Source organism: Equus caballus, chromosome 11, assembly GCF_041296265.1.
Source record: "Equus caballus isolate H_3958 breed thoroughbred chromosome 11, TB-T2T, whole genome shotgun sequence".
Lineage (NCBI taxonomy): Eukaryota > Metazoa > Chordata > Mammalia > Perissodactyla > Equidae > Equus > Equus caballus.
The window spans coordinates 14,183,268-14,205,206 of NC_091694.1; the positions used below are offsets into that span (position 1 = coordinate 14,183,268).

The 21,939-nt window shown below is 38.7% G+C and overlaps 1 protein-coding gene across 35 annotated transcripts in view; it reads right to left on the reverse strand.

Annotated features, from left to right (window-relative positions):
* The window catches only part of HELZ (helicase with zinc finger), a 176,829-nt gene that overhangs the window by 144,902 nt on the left and 9,988 nt on the right, over nt 1-21,939 (reverse strand). For 2 of the 35 annotated variants that reach the window (XM_070225651.1, XM_023651611.2), the window contains exon 1: nt 15,999-16,105. The gene's annotated coding sequence lies outside the window, so the exon portion shown is untranslated. 35 annotated transcript variants of the gene reach the window in all.

Here is a 21,939-nt window from a genome sequence, read left to right on the forward strand (position 1 = left end):
AGCAGGCGTTGCCATTAATAAGAGACCACTATAATACTCCAAGCAAGAGACATTGAGAATTTAAGAGTGGCCTCTCCCTAGTTATATCACTTCTGTAGCAGGGAACAGAAAACCTGGGCAGAGAAGACCTAAACTGCTTTGACCTGCCAATCACAATCCTGCTTCAGAGGATCAGGCTTGCTGCCCTCCAGCTCCGTCAGGCCTGGAGGTGGCTTTTCTCGCCTGCTCTCACCTTACTCACTCCTGTTCTTCCCTACCTTCCACCTCACCAATTGGCCCCAAGGTACTTATTTGTCCTTCCCGTCTCTCTCCAGCCTACACATATACTCTGTGCCTGGCCTCTCCAGCTTTGATAATGACAACCTGGCTCCACCCTCTCCTAGCTGTTCTGTAGCCATCTGCTGCCTATATACCACAGTGAAAGATAAGGGGAGAAAGTTGTTGATGGGCAGCCAAAAGACAGCAGTGAGTAAAGCACAATGATGGACATCAGAAGAAGTCCAGGTCCCTTCAACTTTTGAGATTCTTGGTCTATCCAAAAATGTACAAGTATCTAAGGAATGGGATGAGGAAGAGTTCAAAAAGGACTTCAATATTTGTTAGCATTTGTTAAATATGGGTGGTATATATATGGGGTACAGTATAATATGCTCTACTTTTCTCAGTTTGAAATTTTTAATTAAAAAATACCAAAACAGGGGGGGCTGGCCCCGTGGCCGAGTGGTTAAGTTCGCACGCTCTGCTTCAGTGGCCCAGGGTTTCGCTGGTTCGGATCCTGGGCACGGACATGGCACCGCTCATCAGGCCATGCTGAGGCAGCGTCCCACATGCCGCAACTAGAAGGACCCACAACTAAAAGTATACAACTATGTACCTGGGGGCTTCGGGGAGAAAAAGGAAAAATAAAATCTTAAAAAAAAACAATCTTTAAAAAAAAAAAAAATACCAAAACAGGGGCCAGCCCAGTGGCACAGTAGTTAAGTGCGAATGTTCTGCTTCGCCGGCCCGGGGTTCACCGGTTCAGATCCCAGGTGCGGACATGGCACCGCTTGGCAAGCCATGCTGTGGCAGGCGTCCCAGATATAAAGTAGAGGAAGATGGGCATGGATGTGAGCTCAGGGCCAGTCTTCCTCAGCAAAAAGAGGAGGATTGGCAGATGTTAGCTCAGGGCTAATCTTCCTCAGGAAAAAAAAAAAACCCAGCTTTTAAAATTACAGGATATTTTAAATGTTTACACTTAACAAATTAACGCTTTTAATACAAAAAATGAAATCTAACTGTTATTCACAAGATAATCCAACAAATATTTAAAGTACTGTATCCTCATTCTTTATGTGGCCTCCCTTTAAATTTCCTCAGCTTTCCTTCAGTGAGCTATAATTCCCAGATTGGCTTAAGGGAACTTAAATATTTAAGTTATAGTTGTTATTTATGCCCCTTATACAAACATGCATTAATCTGGGTGAAATTAATTATCAAAAAAATTCAAAAATAATGATTTCTATATTTCTACAGTGACTTTGTCCATTAGACATAAGAATGGCAATACAAGTTAACCACTAACTAATTATATAGACCAGAGTTGATGCTACTGACATTTTGGGCTGAATAACTCTTAGTTGTAGGGGGCTGTCCTGTGCATTATAAGATGTTTAGGCGCAACCCTGGCCTCTACCCACTAGAAACCAGCAGCACATCCCCTGACTTGTAACAACTAAAAATGTCTCCAGAGAGGCAGAGCAAAATGGCAGGGTGAGCTGACCTGGGACTCTCTCCCCTCCAAAGTACAACAAAGGACTGAAAAAAAAACCCTGAATTTCAGCTAATGAACCTAATGCCAGGACTCAGAGACCTACAGTATCAAAAGACAGATGACGGAGCCCCTGCTGCCCGCCTCGGAGGAGCTGGAACGGGGTAGGAGAGAACGTGGCTCCCTCCCCTAGAAACCAGGATTGCCGCGCGGGTCCGGGAAGGAGCGGGGGTGGGGCTGCGCGACCAGGGGATGTCTAGGACTCCCGCTGCTGGTACAGTGGAAACCCGCTGACGGGGAAAAGCTTCCGTGCACAGGGACCCCATAAACCCAGGGCCCCGGGAGACCAGAGAACAGAACTGATCTGAATCCAGATCAGTGCATTAGAGAAACCGCTCCCACCCCGGCAAACCGTGCTGGGCGCCGCCATCTTGCCCAAAGGTGGACAGCTCAGAACGCACGGTGCTCAACCCCCATCTAGTGGCAACAGGCTGTAACTGCAACCGAATTCTACCACCATGCAAAAAAACCGCTCCTCTACCATCCAGCAATTTATAAAAGACCCAGACCAGAAGGAAAACAATAAAAACACAGAATTAAGTCCTGAGGACTTGGAAATAGGTAAACTAACTGAAAATGAGTTCAGAGCAGCTATAATCAAAAAACTCAATGAGGTAGAGAGAAAGATAGAGAAACAAGCCGAGTTCTGGAGTTACTTCACAAAAGAGATTGAAATTATAAAGAAGAATCAAACAGAATTACTAGAGATGGAAAACACAATGGACCAGATAAAACAGAACACGGATTCCCTGAATGCCCGGGTAGACTCCACAGAAGAGCAAATTAGCATAATTGAAGATAGACAGGCTGAATGGCTCTAGACAGAGGAAGAAAGAGAACTAAAGATTAAAAGGAATGAGGAAAGTATTAGAGAGATAGCAGATTCAATGAGGAGAAAGAATTTAAGGATCACGGGAATTCCCGAGAACGTGGAAAAGGAAAATGGAGCAGAAAGTGTGCTTAGTGAAATTATAGAAGAGAACTTCCCAAATCTAGGGATTGAGGGAGAAATGTGTGTAGAGGAAGCTTTCAGACCTCCTAGATTTGTCAATGTAAAAAGACCTACTGCAAGGCATATAGTAGTACAAATGGCAAAAATGAATGACAAAGAAAGAATACTCAGGGCTGCAAGACAAAAGAGAATAACCTACAAAGGAGCTCCTATCAGACTTTCAGCAGATTTCTCTGCAGAAACCTTACAAGCTAGGAGAGAATGGAGTGACATATTCAAAAGCTTTAAAAGGTAAAAATCCTCAGCCAAGAATACTCTATCCAGCAAGAATATCCTTCAGATATGAGGGAGAAATTAAATCTTTTCCAGGCAAACAAAAGTTAAGGGAATTTGTAACCAAAAGTCCTTCACTACAAGAAATCCTCAAGAAGGCTCTCATACCTGAAAAAAGAAAAAAGGGAGAAAGGGGTCACAAACCACAGAGTAGGGAGACAGATAAATAGAACCAGAATAGGATAGCAAATATTCAACCATAGCATTAGGATAAAGGGGAGGAAACTACCAAAGCAAAGACGATTTTATCACTCTAACTACAAACTCATAACACAAGTTGGAATAAGAAATGAAAATAATAATTTAGGAGGGGAAGAGCAAAGGGACTAAATTAGTCTAGGCCAAGTACGTAAGAGACCACCAGAGAATAGACTATATTATACACGAGATTCTAAATACAAACGTCAGAGTAGTCACTAAACTAAAAAACAGAACAGAGCCACAAAACATAAATAAGGAAAAATCTAAGAAACCCAGCATATGAAATTGCAGTATCAAATGGGTAGGATAAAGCACACGGGAGGAGAAAAGCAGGAGAGCCAGATAATGAGCAACAGATTGACAGCTTTAAGTCCACATGCATCAATAATCACTCTCAATGTAAATGGACTGAACTCTCCAATAAAAAGACACAGAGTGGCAAAATGGATTAAAGAACAAGATCCAACAATTTGTTGCCTCCAGGAAACACACCTCAGCTCCAAGGACAAACACAGGCTCAGAGTGAAGGGGTGGAGGACAATACTTCAAGCTAATAGCAAGGAAAAAAAAGCAGGTGTTGCAATTCTTATATCAGACAAAGTGGATTTCAAAATAAGACAGGTGAAGAGAGACACACAGGGACAATATATAACGATCAAAGGGACACTTCATCAAGAAGAAATAACGCTTATAAATATCTATGCACCCAACACAGGAGCACCAAGGTTCATAAAGCAACTATTAACAGACCTAAAGGAAGATGTTAAAAACAACACAATAACAGTAGGGGACCTCAACACCCCACTCACATCAACGGACAGATCATCCAGACAGAAAATCAACAAAGAAATAGTGGAGCTAAACGAAAAACTAAAAGAATTGGACTTAATAGACGTATATAGATCACTTCTTCCTAAAAAGGCAGAATACACATTCTTCTCAAGTGCACATGGAACATTCTCAAGGATAGACCATATGTTGGGAAACAAGGCAAGCCTCTACAAATTTAAAAAAATTGAAATAATAACAAGCATCTTCTCTGATCATAATGCTGTAAAGCTTGAAATTAATTACAAGAAAAAAGCTGAGAAAGGCACAAAGATGTGGAGACTAAACAATACACTACTGAACAAGCAATGGATCATTGAAGAAATTAAAGAAGAAATCAAAGAATACGTGGAAACAAATGAAAATGATAACATGCCATACCAACTCATATGGGATACAGCAAAAGCTGTATTAAGAGTACAATTCATCGCAATACAGGCACATCTTAACAAACAAGAAAAATCCGAAAGAAGCAATCATAAACTACACCTAACTGAACTAGAGAAAGAAGAACAAATAAAGCCCAAAGTCAGCAGAAGGAGAGAAATAATAAAAATCAGAGCAAAAATAAACACTATTGAAACGAAAAAGGTGGTAGAAAGGATCAATGAAACAAAGAGCTGGTTCTTTGAGAAGATAAATACAATTGACAAACCCCTGGCCAGACTTACAAAGAAAAAAAGGGAGAAAGCTCAAATAAACAACATCAGAAATGAAAGAGGAGAAATAACAACAGACTCTGCAGAAATACAACAGATTATAAGAGAATACTACGAAAAACTCTATGCTAACAGAATGGATAACCTAGAGGAAATGGATAAATTCTTGGACTCCTACAATCTCCCAAAGCTCACTCAAGAAGAAGCAGACAATTTGAACAGACCAATCACAAGGAAAGAGATTGAAACAGCAATCAAAAACATCCCAAAGAATAAAACCCCAGGACCAGATGGCTTCCCTGGGGAATTCTACCAAACTTTCAGAGAGGTTTAATACCTATCCTTCTCAAGCTATTCCAAAAAATTAGGGAGGATGGAACACTTCCTAACACATTCTATGAGGCCAACATCACGCTGATACCAAAGCCTAACAAGGACACCACGAAAAAAGAGAACTACAGGCCAATATCACTGATGAACATAGATGCAAAAATTCTAAACAAAACTTTGGCCACCAGAATTCAGCAATTCATCAGAAGGATCATACATCATGATCAAGTGGGATTCATACCAGGGACACAGGGATGGTTCAACATCTGCAAATCAATCAACGTGATACACCACATCAAGAAACTGAGGAATAAAAACCACATGATCATCTCAATAGATGCAGAGAAAGCATTCGACAAGATCCAACAGCCATTTATGATAAAAACTCTGAACAAAATGGGCATAGAAGGGAACTACCTCAACATAATAAAGGTCATATATGACAAACCCATAGCCAACATCATACTCAATGGGCAAAAACTGAGCGCCATCCTCCTGAGAACAGGAACGAGACAAGGATGCCCTCTATCACCACTCTTATTTAACATAGTACTGGAGGTCCTGGCCAGAGCAATCAGGCAAGAAAAAGGAATAAAAGGAATCCAAATAGGGAGGGAAGAAGTGAAACTCTCGCTGTTTGCAGACGACATGATCTTATATATAGAAAACCCCAAAGAATCCATTGGAAAACTCTTAGAAGTAATCAACAACTACAGCAAAGTTGCAGGGTATAAAATCAATTTGCATAAATCAGTAGCATTTGTATATTCTAATAACGAACTAACAGAAAAAGAACTCAAGAACACAATACTATTCACAATCGCAACATAAAGAATAAAATACCTCGCGGTAAATTTAACCAAGGAAGTGAAGGACCTATATAATGAAAATTACAAGGCCTTTCTGAGAGAATTGGATGACGACATAAGGAGATGGAAAGACATTCCATGTACATGGATTGGAAGAATAAACATAGTTAAAATGTCTGTTCTACCTAAAGCAATCTACAGATTCAGTGCTATCCCAATCAGAATCCCAAGGACATTCTTTACAGAATTAGAACAAAGAATCCTAAAATTCATATGGGGCAACAAAAGACCCCGAATTGCTAAAGCAATCCAGAGAAAAGAACAAAGCTGGAGGCATCACAATCCCTGACTTCAAAACTTACTACAAAGCTACAGTAAGCAAAACAGCATGGTACAAAAACAGGTGCACAGATCAATGGAACAGAATTGAAAGCCCAGAAATAAAACCACACATCTATGGACAGCTTATCTTTGACAAAGGAGCTGAGGGCATACAATGCAGAAAAGAAAATCTTTTCAACAAATGGTGCTGGGAAAACTGGAAAGCCATATGTAAAAGAATGAAAATTGACCATTCTTTTTCACCATTCACCAAAATAAACTCAAAATACATCAAAGACCTAAAGGTGAGACCTGAAACCATAAGGCTTCTAGAAGAAAACGTAGGCAGTACACTCTTTGACATGAGTATTAAAAGGACCTTTTCCGACACCATGTCTTCTCAGGGAAGGGAAACAACAGAAAGAATAAACAAATGGGACTTCATCAGACTAAAGAGCTTCTTCAAGGCAAATGAAAACAGGATTGAAACAAAAAAACAACCCACTAACTGGGAAAAAATATTTGCCAGTCATATATCTGACAAAGGCTTAATATCCATAATATATAAAGAACTCTCACAACTCAACAACAAAAAATCAAACAACCCAATCAAAAAATGGGCTGGAGACATGAACACACATTTCTCCAAAGAAGATATACGGATGGCCAATAGGCACATGAAAAGATGCTCATCATCGCTGATCATCAAGGAAATGCAAATCAAAACTACACTAAGATATCACCTTACACCCATTAGAATGACAAAAATATCTAAATCTAATAGTAACAAATGTTGGAGAGGTTGTGGAGAGAATGGAACCCTCATACACTGCTGGTGGGAATGCAAACTGGTGCAGCCACTATGGAAAACAGTATGGCGATTTCTCAAAAAGTTAAAAATAGAACTACCATACGATCCAGCCATTCCACTACGGGGTATCTATCCAAAGAGCTTGAAGTCAGCAATTCCAAAAGTCCTATGCACCCCAATGTTCATTGCAGCATTATTTACAATAGCCAAGACACGGAAGCAACCTAAGTGCCCATCAACAGATGAATGGATAAAGAAGTTGTGGTATATATATACAATGGAATACTACTCAGCTGCAAAAGAGAACAAAATCATCCCATTTGCAACAACATGGATGGACCTTGAGGGAATTATGTTAAGTGAAATATGCCAGTTAGAGACGGATAATCTCTGTATGACTCCACTCATATGAGGAATTTAAAAATGTGGACAAAGAGAACAGATTACTGGCTACCAGGGGAAAGGTGGGGTGGGGGGTGGGCACAAAGGGTGAAGTGGTGCACCTACAACACGAATGACAAACATTAATGTACAACTGAAATCACACAAGATTGTAACCTATCATTAACTCAATAAAAAAATAAAAAATTAAAAATAAATTTAAAAATTAAAAAAATAAAAATGTCTCCAGACATTAGCAAATATCCCCTGTGGGGTAAGACTGCTCCTGGTTGAGAACCACTGATAGAGACAAGCATACAGTGTTTGCTTGCCAGAGCACAGCCAACAGTAGATGGATAAACTCATGGATACCAAAAGCCCTAGAATTAGCAAATTGTTCCTATAAAACTCCCAGCTCACATCTATAAAATATTACAAAAAGAAGCAAAAAGAAAAGAAAAACTCGTAACGTACAAGCTAAAATATTTCCCAGGGAGAGAATGCACCATAGTGATCCAGAGCACAGGCTCGGAGCCAGAGGACTTGCACTCAAAACTCACCAGCTCTGGCACTCACATGGCCTGGGGCAAGTGACTTAACCTGAGTATCCCAACTCGCTCACCTCTAAAAGGGCAAGAGGACAACTAATTCCTACCCCCTATGGTTACTGTAAGGATTAAGTGAAAGAGTATGCGTAAAGCACTTAAAAGAAAGCTTGGCACACGGTAAGTGTTTGAAAGTGTTAGCTATTATTATGTCCCTAAAATGTCAAATTTTCCATTTTTATAAAGTGGAAATTGCTTTACTGGTTTCAACATACAATACTGTATTTAGAGAAAATAAAATATCACTCTATGTAACTACTCTACCTGCTTGACAGAGGAATTATTTTCACCATCTCAGTAAACTGATAATGATTATGTAAGAATAGCCATTGGAGAAATAATGCATTTGTATGTCACTGATAAAGACAAGCTAACCTCTAAAACTGACTACACAGGGAGATCACAAAGACCAGTGTCAATGTCAGTCACCAAAAATGTTTGCTAGGGAGATCTCAACAACATTAATATATAAGTAAAGATTAAGGGCAGAACTATCAACTTCAGGAGCTTTGGGGGGAAATGATTGAATTTAGAGAGTTAACAGCTCTGATACATTGGGCTCAGGTGCCTACCTCAGAAGTGGATGTGAAGGTTTCTACCAAAATTACCTTTGTTAATCAGATCCTGATAATTAGTTTCTAACTAAGACCTACCTGAACCTCATTAGAGGGGTACTTTGCTGTAGTGTGGATCTCAGTACAAGGCAGGTCCCTGTTCAACTGTTTTCTTTGGGTTTTCAGAAAACAGCGTGACCTTGCTATACATATTCCTGCTGAAGATAAAGTGGTTTCTCAAACATAAAACAAAAACTGCCAAAGTCAAAGTGAGACAATGTTTCAGGCCATGCTAAAATGGACTGTAGAAAAAACAGCAAGAAATCTAAAACAACTTCTCCTCTAAGAGGCCAGTTCCCAGATACACCTCACCGGGCAGCTGCCACTATTGTCTGGATACACAGATACATCTATAGCTATGATCCTGCTGCCTGGCCAGAAGAGCCTGATCCAAGGGTAGACACTGACCAAGCTGAGTCTCTAAGAGCCTCTCCCACAGGACAGAAAGGCCCAGGGAATGGAAGTCACTGGAGCTGAGTCACATGACTAACACCAGCGTAGCAAGAAGCACCACATCTGCCCATGGTGAGGTCCACCCTTATCTGCCTTGATTCTTTCTCTTCTCGTTAAAAATTATCCAAATTTCACCAAAAGAATATAAAACACTGTAACTTTCTGCAAACTCCCACCCCTGTGGGGAACATGGACTTGGAGAATGTAATTTTATAGGCAAAAAACTTGGAATCAGAAACCAAGATTCTAATCCAAATCCATCAACTCCAGTGATCTGTTGCTGACCTATAAAAAGAAACTAATATCTCATAGGTTGTTTGGCCACTGGGTGTCTATTCCTTTTCCTGGTAATAAAGGCCCAGTTTCCTTTTGAGAATTCACCTCACCCACACCTTCAGTCCGCGTGCTTCCTGAAGAGCCGACCCCACCAGGGATCCAAAGGTGTCATGTGACCAGAACTGGCCAATCCAGTCGCAGAGCCTCAAACACACTGATTGGTTCAGGGTAAGACATGCGACCTCTTAAGAGCCAATGAGACATCACTGGACATCATGAGACTTTTGCTGAGGCTTCTGGGAAAAAGACAGGGACTCGTTCCTGCTGAATCCAAAATCTGAGGGCTATGGGGGTTGAATATGCTGCAGCCATTTTTCTAATATGTAGTGCCTACAACTGAAGTCTATACAAGAAAAGGCAGAGTTGATTCACAGGGAGAAACTGAGTCCTGATGACATCACTTGAGCCCCCGAATCCACAGCCTGCCTAGACTTTGCAGTTAGGTGAGTCAAGAATTTCTTTCTAGCTTAAGCTAGTTTAGCTATATTCAAGGCAGTTGCAGCTAATTTAGATATAGATGCAGACATATCTGATTAGTACCTCACAAGATGTGAAAAGCCAAATGAGCTGATGATTGTCTTATAAAACAGTGTATATACACATGATTATTGATAACATTGGTTGCAGTTACTGATTACTAATAACAATAAGTATAAAGAGAAATGGCATGTGAGAGAAATGGCTTAGTGTAATATTTGGTTATTATGCCTCTTGAAAATATAATTCTAAAACCATGGTTTAAACAACTTTATCATAAAGCTACTTCAGCAATAATAACAAGAACTATTTATTGAATGCTTACTGTGTGCCAGATAATGAATCCTCATAATGATCTCATAAGATGGATATTATTATTATCATTATCATTTACAGATAAGGAAATGGAAGCACAGAAGTGAAGTTACTTATGCACAGTTAGACTGTAAATAACAGAGGCAGGATTCAAATCCAGTCAGTCTGATGCAGCTCATGGTTTTAGCCATGACACTGATCCTGAACCCAGAAACAATCCCAGTTCTAATGCTGTACCAGTGGAGTAGAAACTCAAACTCAGGCACTACCAAAATCATCTAATGTGAATGTAAAATATTACCATTTTAACTCTGGAACAGTCCTTTTTTTGTTTTGGCAGGGGAAGATTGGCCCTAAGCTAACATCTGTTGCCAGTCTCCCTCCTTTTTTTCCCTTCTTTCCCAGCCCCACCTCCCCCCACCCAAAGCCCCAGTACATAGTTGTGTATAGTTGGAAGTTCTTCTGGTTCTTCTATGTGAGCCAGTGCCACAGCATGGCTACTGACAGACGAGTCATGGGGTTCCAAGCCTGGGAATCAAACCTGCACCACCAAAGCAGAGTGCATAACCACTAGGCCATCAGGGCTGGCTCTGGAACAGTCTTAAAGACTAATTTCCTACAAAGTCCTGCATTATAAAAGTATACATGTTAACCACATTAGCGATTATCATGAAACAAAAGTGTGAAAAACCTCACAAACCTAAGCCAGTCATCTCCTTTGGTTAAACAAAAGTCCAATGTCCTAAGACTAAGGAGTATATTAATTAGCACCACCTTTTTATAAAATAACATTTGTACCTTCCACAAAAGTCAACTTTATGAGAACATTCCTATCACTAAGTTACCTTTCATCACTTTTTTGAACATAACTTTTTTAAAATCTATCCATGTTAGTACAATCCAAAAACAGAAAAAAATTTGATAAATTGGACTTTATTAAAATTAAATGCTTTTGCTCTTTGAAAGATACTGTTAAAAGAATGAAAAAGCAACCTAAAGGCTGAGAGAAAACTATCTGCAAATCAAATATCTGAAAAAAAGATTTGTATCTGAATATATAAAGATATCTCAAAACTCAACAATAAGACAACAATCCAATTAAAAGCTGGGCAAAAGATTTCAATAGACACTCCACAAAGAGAACATAATGATGGTTATAAAGTAGAGGAAGATGGGCATGGATGTTAGCTCAGGGCCAGTCTTCCTCGGCAAAAAAGAGGAGGATTGGCGGCAGATGTTAGCTCAGGGCTAACCTTTCTCAAAAAAAACAAAAGAATATAATGATGGCAAATAAGCACATGAAAAGATGTTCAATGGCATTAGTCACCAGAGAAATACAAATTAAAGCCATCATTAGATACTATTACACTATCACATGGTTAAACTTAAAATATTGGTAATATCAGTGATGTGGAGTAACTGGAACTCTCATATAATACTAGTAGGAATGTAAAATGGTACAGCCACTCCGGAAAAAGGATTGACAGTTTCTCATAAAGTTAAAAATATACTCATAATATGAACCAGCAGTTCCCTCTCCCCGCAGACAGCTACCCCAGAGAAATGAAAACTTATGGTCACACAAAACTCTGTACACAAATGTTTACAGCAGCTCTATTCATAACTGCTAAAAACTGGAAATAACTGAAATGTCCTTTAACAAGTGACAATGGAAAACTACTCAGCAATAAAAATGAATAAACTTTCAATACACGCAATAACTTAGATGAATTTCAAAGACAGAGTAAAAGAAGCCAGTTTCAAAAGTTTACATACTGTAAGATTCCATTTGTGTGATATTCTCAAAAAGACAAACTATAGGGATGGAGAAAAGGTCGATGGTTGCAGGGGTTACGAAATAGGAAGGGGTACTACGAAAGGACAGCAGAAGGGCATTTTCTGGGGTGATGATACTGTTCTGTCATGATACTGTATCCTGATTGTGGTGACGGCTGCACAAACTATTCATGTGTTAAATTAATAGAACTATATACCAAAAGAAAAAAGTCAGTTTTACTATGTGATCATTTTAATAAGTTGTTTAAATTATTGTTAAAATATGAACCTCAATGTCACAATGCACATGGTTTTTAAAAACTGAAAATAGATACAGAAGGGTAAATTTGTTAATAAATGAAACACCTACACATTTCCCTTCCCCTGCACGTAGGTTTTAGAAGCAAGAATGGAGCCTCAGAAAGAATGTCTCAAATAGGACAATCACTGAGTTCACTAGGCACAAAATGTGGGATACTTCTGAAGAATTCCATAGTAGCTAAATAACTGATCCAAGACCAAAAGTAAAGATTGGAAGAAAAATGAAATCAACAGTGTACCACAGAGGTAGTAGGCACACTGGCCTGGACTAAAACACTTTCAGCAAGAAATGCTAAGAACGGAGGTGATTCATAAGCATCGTTATCTTCCCACTGTAGACTTCTTTCTGTAACAGTGTGAGAATAACCACCAGGCCACCACGAAATCGAGTCATGAAATGTATTCTCATTTTTAAAAAATCAGTTATCTTCCTTAAATTAACTTCTCTTCTTAATGTAGTCATAGTCCTCCTTTATTTCAAAAGGCCTAAATATTGATTAGAGACAGACTTCAAAGAACAAAAATAAACTGTGATCAAATAGCAGGAGCCAATAGTAGTAACTAAAATTTCTTCAAACTAAACAGAAGATGATTTCTGTACCTCTGTCTTATAAAATTTGTCTTCATTAGAAAAAAAAAATTATCTACCTCATAATTAACTTGGGTAGAATGAATCAGATTGCATTTCTAGAGGTTTCAGAAGACTGATGAGTGGAGCTAAACATTACTGCTATCTACTTTCACAGAAATTACTCACGTCCATAATCGGTTCTTGATTAGATCCAAAATTATCTCTAATTATTAAACTATATAAACCATAAAACCACATGAAAACCTTAAAGACAAATAAAATACCTAAGTTTCTTTACATAACTAACAAAAATTTAAACAGAAAAAGAACTGACAGAAAAAAATCGGAAACAATATTTTTTTTTAAGATTGGCACCTGAGCTACCATCTGTTGCCAATCTTTTTTTTTCTCCTCTTCTCCCCAAAGCCCCCCAGTACATAGTTGTATATTCCAGTTGTAGGTCCTTCCAGCTGTGCTATGTGGGATGCCACCTCAGCATGGCCTGATGAGCGGTGCCGTGTCCGCACCCAGGATCCAAACGGGTGAAACCCTGGGCCGCCAAAGCGGAGTATGCAAACGTTATTAACCACTTGGCCACGGGGCTGGCCCCAAGACTTACATTTTTTAAAAAGTCAGTAATTTACCTTTAATATGCCTCATACATGATTATTTTCCCTGTGGAAACCCAATTATTATCCTGAAAACAAGACTATACTAAAAAGTAAATGGATTGTGACAAAAGAAAGAAAAGCCAGATTGACACATTATTCAAATAACCCATATGGCCTAGCCCGGTGGAGTAAGGAAAGCCTATCAGAACACGCCCCCTTCTCCCCACTGGGCAGCACGGCTGAGGTGAGACACTGCAGCTAGTAAAAGTGTGTCATGCTTCCTCAGGGAGGAAAAAAGTTAAGAACCGTTATTCTGGAGATAGCACAGTGGTTCTGAAATGCCTGTAAAATAAGGTCCCAGCTCATTACTAGATACCCAGACCACCCACAGTCTAGCTACAACCTAACTTTCCCACCAGTCCCCATACAGGCCCCAAAGACAGTCGGCCTCTGAGTCTCTGACAATGCCCCTCTCTCAGCCTGAATGTCCTTTCCCTCCTCTCTCTGGACCTAAATCCTACCCAGCTTTGAATGAACACTTCAAGGCCTACTTCCCTATGACACTCTCCCAACCAGCATTACTTCCTGTAGGATGATTTGGCTTCTTAATCATTTATTATCTTGGATTAAATATATCATGCAAGATGCCTTATCTGCCCAACACAATTATCTTATAAATAGGAGTCATATTTTATATCATTTATATCCCCATGACAACCTTTCAATTCACTAAAACCATTCAATAAATATTTTAATTGAATTTCCCAAAGAGATGACCTAACATAACTGAAATGCCAAGCATTCCAAAAACTATCCTGTACCAAATTCAGTTCTCATTAGAATGTGAATTCATAAAGAAGAATGTCACGTTATCTTTAAATATATCTGCTTTTATCCAAAATTGGAATCTGTGATGGTTCTAGAGGAGGTACAGACAAAATATTCTACAAAGTAAAAAAGTTTTATTTATTGTACTATGCTTAATATTCAGTCCCACTTGCATTTTTCTCTAAAACGCTTATAAAATCACTAAATATGCAAGAAGCATTAGAAGAGAGAATAAGCCTACTGAGAAGAAAACTACAAACTAAGATCATCAATCATATTCTGCTTTGAATAATCTCGTTCATAAAGACGTAAATTCTCCTAAATTCCAGAATGAATGGAATTCAATAGAGCAAAGTAAGATGTTTTAAATACATTTTTAAAAAATCCTAGTGTACTTTCTACTATCTGTTTATTTACTAAAATGATAAAAACAAGAAAAATTAAATTTTAAAAAAAGTTATATCAACAGCTAAAATTGAGAATTTTTTTTTCCATCTACTACTTTGATTTTTCCTGACCCATTTTTCAGAACTGTCAGCAATTCTGGAGATAGCCTTCTTAGTTTTCAATAATGCTAAATTATTTCTTGAAGAGTTTGAGCCTACTCCCAAATCATTTAACATGCTTACTAATCAATAATGACATGAAGAAACAAAAAACCCATATTTACGAAGCAAGCAAATTATATTAAAAGACTGACATCTAGAAAAGGTTGCTGTTTGCCAAGAAAATGTTATTATAAAACATTTTCTATTCTTTGTATTTCTTCATTTTCCCTTCCAGATTATCTGTGGAGACTTGAAAACACATCATAATCCAAAACAGTTGAGCTTTTAAAATAAAACATAAATCAATCTAAAAGAGCCAACTGCATAGTTAAAACAAAAGGGTTGTACCACCACTACTACCATCATCATCCTCTTAAAGTCCGTCTTCAATTTACCAACAGTCTATGTTCTAAAACTACATTTTCAAATCAGCTGTTTAAAACTCAGAACATGGAAGAACAAAAGACCCCAAACAGCCAAAGCAATCCTGAGAAAAGTGAATCAAGCTGAAGGCATCGCAATCCCCAGCTTCAAGATATACTACAATGGTATAGTAATCAAAACAATATGGTACTGGGGGCGGCCAAGCCGCCAGGTGGTTAAATTCGCGAGCTCTGCTTTGGTGGCCCGGGGTTTCGCCAGTTCAGATCCTGGGTGTGGACCTAGCACCACTCATCAAGCCATGCTGAGGCGGCATCCCACATGCCACAACTAGAAGGACCCACAGATAAAATATACAACTATATACTGGGGGGCTTTGGGGAGGAGAAGCAAAAATAAAAAATAATAAAATAAAATCTTTAGGGGCCAGCTCTGTGGCCAAGTGGTTAAGTTCGCACGCTCCGCTTTGGCGGCCCGGGTTTTTGCTGGTTCAGATCCTGGGCGCAGACATGGTACCACTCATTAGGCCAAGCTGAGGCAGCATCCCACATGCCACAGCTAGAAGGACCCACAACTAAAACATACAACTATGTACTGGGGGGATTTGGGGAGAAAAAGCAGAAAAAATAAATAAATAAATCCTTCTTTAAAAAAAAAGATCACTGATCACAGATCACTATAACAAATATAATAATAATGAAAAAGTTTGAAATATTCTGAGAATTACCAAAATGTGACACAGAGACATGAAGTGAGCAGATCCTGTTGGAAAAATGGTGCCCAGAGACTTGCTCGATGCAGGGTTGCCACAAACCTTTAATTGGTAAAAAATGCAGTATCTGCGAAGCACAATAAAATCAGATATGCCTGTAAACATATTTATTTTAAAAAACTAGATAAATTAGAAATTAATGAGCCCAAGATCAGTATAAACTACTCAGCTGATTAAAAATACTATATTCAATATCAGTTTGAAGGAAACCTAAGTATTACTCCTGAATGTTAGCTATAATTTCTTATGTGAAATAAGTCACTCCTTTTTGATTATTTTTTTTCATTTGGAAAAGATAAGTAGTACATAAAATTAGAATATATTTTATATTTAAGAGAAAATTATAATTTCTGGATTAGTTTGGGTTTTGAATTACTTTTTTAAGTTAAATTAAACTATTAGTTTAATTTATACAGTGGTCCCCCACTCTTATCTGTGGTGGATATGTTCCAAGACCCCCAGTGGATGCCTGAAATCACAGACAGTACTGAATTCTTTATATTATTGTTTTTTCCTATACATACATACCTATGATGAAGTTTAATTTATAAATTAGGCACAGTAAGAGATTAACAATAATAACAAAAAAAGTTGGCTTTGGGACCATTATTAAGTAAAGTAAGAGTTACTTGAACACAAGCACTGTGATTCTGCGACAGTCATCTGATAACCCAGACGGGAACTAAGTGACTAATGGGCGGGTAGTGTATACAACGTGCATCCACTGGACAAAGGGATGATTCACGTCCCGGTGGGAAGGAGCGGGAAGGTTTGAGATTTCATCATCCTACTTAGAATGGTGTGCAATTTAAAACTTATGAATTGTTTATTTCTGGAATTTCCATTTAATATTGTCAAACCATGGTTGACAGTGGGTAACTGAAACCGCAGAAAGCAAAACTGCAGATAAGGGGGACTGTATTATGAAAATCTTTAGACCTGTAGCAAAGTTGAAAGAATAGTATGATCAACACCCAGTTGTTAGCATCTTGCCATAATTTGCCTTCTTTCTGTCTAAATAGATAGAGTTTTTTTTCTGAGCCAAGTGAAAGTAAGTGGTAGACATCTTGGATGGCACTTCATCCATACTTCAACATTTATCTCCTAAGAATGACAACATTTTTCTTCATGAGCATAATATCATTATCACACCTAAGAAAATAATTCAATAATACTAATGGTTATATTATCAAATATCAAGTCCATTTATAAATTTCCCCATTTGTCTGCAAAATGTGTTTTATTTCTTTATGTTATTATATTTCTTTAGTTTCTTTTAATCTAGAATAGTTACCCCCTCCACTCTTTGTTTTTCATGACAATGAAGCATATTGCTTGTTGAAAAATTAGAAAATGCAGATGAATAAAAACCACATCTGTAGTCTACCACTCAGGGATATACACTGTTAATTTTTTAATGGACTTTTAATTTTGGAATAATTTTAGGTTTAGAGAAAGTTGTAAATGTAGGTCAGAGTTCCCATATACTCGTCACCCAGTTTCCCCTGTTGTTAATATCTTACATTTCTGTGGTACATTTGTCAAATTTAAGAAACCATCATTGGAATATTAGTATTAAGTAATTTCCAGGTTTTATTTGGATTTCCCGTTTTTCCACTAAAGCCCTTTTTCTCTTCAAAGATCTGTTTACGATCCACATTGAATCTAGTTGTCATGTCCTCTGGGCTATGACAGTGTTTTAGAATTTGCTTGTTTTTATGACAATTTTGAAGAGTCCTGGTCCCTCAGTTTGAGTTTGTCTGATCTCAGTGCTTTAACACAGTAAGAGTTTATTTCTTGATTATATCACAGCTTGCTGGGGGTGGGATGGGGAGGCTCTCCTATAGGCAGAAACTCAGAGATACGAGCTCCTTCCTTTTAGTGTCTTCAGCGTTCTCTAGGGCCTCTTCAGAGCCCTTCCTTAGACCTGTGCATGCATCTACCATTGATGAGCGGAGAGCACGGAAGATGAGGGGAGGGGGAACATTTCAGGAGCCAGTTCAGAAGTTGTATGCTTCTCTTCTGCCACATTTCATTGGCCAAATTAGTCACATGCTTCCACAAGATGTGAGGGCACCTGGGAAATGTAGCAAATGCTGACACAGAAGCTGCAGCAAGTTATCCAGAAGATCAAGGTAAGGTATTTAATGAAGGTGGCCACACTAAACAAGAGATTTTCAGTGTAGATGAAACAGTCTTATATTGGAAGAAGATGCCATCTAGGACTTTCATAGCTAGAAAGGAGAAGTCAATGCCTGGCTTCCAAGCTTCAAAGGAGTGACTGACTCTTGTTTTAGGGACTAATGCAGCTGGTAACTTTAAGTTGAAGCCAATGCTCATTTACCATTCTGAAAATCCCAGGGCCCTTAAAAATTATGCTAAATCTACTCTGCCTGTGCTCTATAAATGGAACAACAAAGCCTGGATGACAGCACATCTGTTTACAACATGGTTTACTGAATATTTCAAGCCCACTGTTGAGACCTACTGCTCAGAAAAAAAGATTCCTTTCAAAATACGACTGCTCATTGACAATGCACTTGGTCACCCAAGAGCTCTGATGGAGATGCACAGCAAGATTAATGTTGTTTTCATGCCTGCTAACACGATATCCATTATGAAGCCCATGGATCAAGGAGTCATTTCAACTTTCAAGTCTTATTATTGAAGACATGCATCTTCTAAGGCTGTCGCTGCGACAGACAGCGGTTCCTCCGATGGGTCTGAGCCAAGTAAACTGAAAACCTTCTGGAAAGGATTCACCATTCCAGATGCCATTAAGAACATTCATGGGAAGAGGTCAAAAGATCAACATAAACAGGAGTCGGGAAGAAGCTGATTCCAACCCTTATGGATAACTGTGAGGGGTTCAAGACACTTCAGTGGAGGAAGTAACCACAGATGTGGTAGAAATAGCAAGAGAACCAGAATTAGAAGTGGAGTCTGAAGAGGTGACGGAACTGTCGCAATCTCATGATAAAACTTTAACAGATGCAGGGTTGCTTCTGATGGATGAGCAAAGAAAGTGGTTTCTTGAGATGGAATCTACTCCTGATGAAGATGCTGTGAAGACTGTGGAAATGCCAACAAAGGATTCAGAGTATTACATAAACTTAGCTGATAACTGATAAAGCAGCAGCAGGGTTTGAGAGGATTGACTCAGCTTTTGAAGGAAGTTCTCCCATGGGTAAAATGCCATCAAACAGCATCACGTGCTACAGAGAAATCGCTCTGGAAAGGAAGAGGTAACCAATGCAGCAAACTTCATTGTTGTCTTATTTCAAGAGACAGCCACAGCCACCCCAACCTTCAGCAACCACCACCCTCATCAAACAGCAACCATCAACACCAAGACAAGACCCTACACCAGCAAAAAGATTACCATTTGCTAAAGGCTCAGATGATGGTTAGCATTTTTTAGCAATAAAGTATTTTTTAATTAAGGTATATACATTGTTTTTTTTCAGACATAATGCTATTGCACACTTAAGAGACTACAGTATAGTGTAAACATAACTTTTATATGCACTAGGAAACAAAATAATTCGTGTGACCCGCTTTACTGCGATATTCACTTTGTTGTGGCAGTCTGGAACTGAACCTGCAATATCTCCCAGGTATGCCTGTGTTCGAATACAATTATCTTATCCCTTAAAGAAGCTGGAAAGAAGACTAAATAACCCAGAAGACACAGTTGGAGGTTGTAAAGCAGTGTGAGAAATAGGGTCACTGGCAGAATAGAAGAGCAGATCTCTCCATAAAGCTGTATTTCATGTACTTTAGCGCAGGCCTAGCTCATCCTGAGCCTAAGATCCAGCATAGATACATCTGCCCAAAATACCTTTCACCAGTTGAGAAAGAAGTCAAAATGCTAAAGCATAGGAGAACACTCTTTGCTATCTACTGCTAATTGAATTAGAAATCTTTAATATCATTTCTAGTCCTGAAATTCTATTATTCTACATAAAACGCCTTTAAAATGAGTATATGTTATTACTTCACACCCATTAGGATAGCTACTATCAAAAATCAGAAAATAAGTGTTGGCAAGGGTGTGGAGAAAATGGCTCCCTTGTGTATCGCTGGTGGGACATAAAATGGTGCTACTGCTGTAGAAAACAGTATGGTGATTCCTAAAAAAAATTAAACAGAATTACCATATGATCCAACAATTCCAATTCTGGGTATTTCCCAAAAGAACTGAATGCGGGGACTCAAACATATTTGTACACCTACATTCATAGCAACATTATTCACAATAGCCAAAAGATGGAAGCAACCCAAGTGTCTATCAACAGATGAATGGATTAAAAAGAATGTAGTATTTACATACAATGGCACATTATTTAGCCTTAAAAAGGAGGAAATTCTGACACACGTTATGACACAGATAAACCTTGAAGACATTATGTTAAATAAGCCAGACACAAAAGGACAAACACTGTGTGACTGCACTTACACGAAGGTACCTAGAGGAGTCAAATTCATGAAGACAGCAAGTCAAATGGTGACTGCCGGCGCTTGAGGGAGTGGGGAATGGAAAGTCAGTGTTCAATGGGTACAGAGTTTCAGTTTGGGAAGATGAAAACGCTCTGGAGATGGCTGGCAGTGACAGTTTCACAACATGAATGACACTGAACTGTAAATGCCAAATTTACATTTCCATAAAATGGAAATTTTTATGTTATATATGTTTCACCAAAATTTTAATAAAATAACAAGTTTACAAGCCATCATACCCTAATTATAAGCAGTAAGGCCCATGTCCTAATCCAGATGCAAACTTAAGGAATGCTCATTGCCCATTTCCCAATATGCCCTGCCATGAAGGAGGACCGAGAGCTGGCAGAGCAGAGCCAGAGCCAGAGCCAGAGGTGGGAAACTGGTCCTGAAATTAGTCCCACTAAACAAACTTAGAAAAGCCAAGGCACAGGGTAAGGTCCAAAATGGCCGGCAAAGGCAGGCTAGGGAAGAGAAAGCAAAGGCAGAAGGAAGGGAATCCTCAGGACATGGGCAGTAGATGAGACTGGAAAAGGATAGCGCAGCTGTGAGAAAAAGAAAGAACAAAGAGTAGGAGAGGTCAGAGAAGGAAATTCTCCCAAGATAAGGAAAGAGGGGAGTAGGGAAAAGGAAAAGCAGAATTATAAGCAAGAAGGAGATTCATTCAATAAGAGATCCTGCCCAAGTGCCAGCAGAAAAATAACTTCCTTCCACTGAGGAGGCCATTTGTATCTAAAGAAACCAAGAAGTTGGTGAAGCCTACAGAAAGTTAAGAGCAAAAGTAGTTTTCTGTTAAGTAATACTAATATGCCTCCATCCACAGAGAACTACTGCCATTTTTGTCATTTGTTTTTGGTGTTTTTTTTATGAGAACATTTATTTGTTTAGAAATCATTTTAACCTGGGCCTGACTTTTTTACTTGTATCAAACACTAGTATGCCAGGAACAAGTTAAAGATGTTCTATGGCACTGGGGTTAGGAGTATAGGCTTGAAGTCACATCTGCCTGAATTTGAATCCTGGTATTTCTGACCTGAGACAATCTGCATAAAAATTTGCCTTGATCTCCAAATCTGCAAAATGGAGATAACAACACTATCTACCTCACAGGACTGTTGCAAGAATGAATAGAATGAAATAGATTAAATGTGAATGCACTTAGAACGGTGCCTGGCTCACACTAATCACTATAAAAGTAGTAGCTTACTATTATCCTCCTTATCTAAAACATGAGCTCCACAGAGCTGCGATCTTGTCTGTTTTGTTCAGTATTGAAGACCCAGGTTACTGAATAATATAGACTTCATGCCAGCAACACAGAAGCCCAAAGGAACAGCACTACCTTTCTGTTATTACTGACAACTAAAATCTGCATAATACTTTAGCTGCAAAGTTT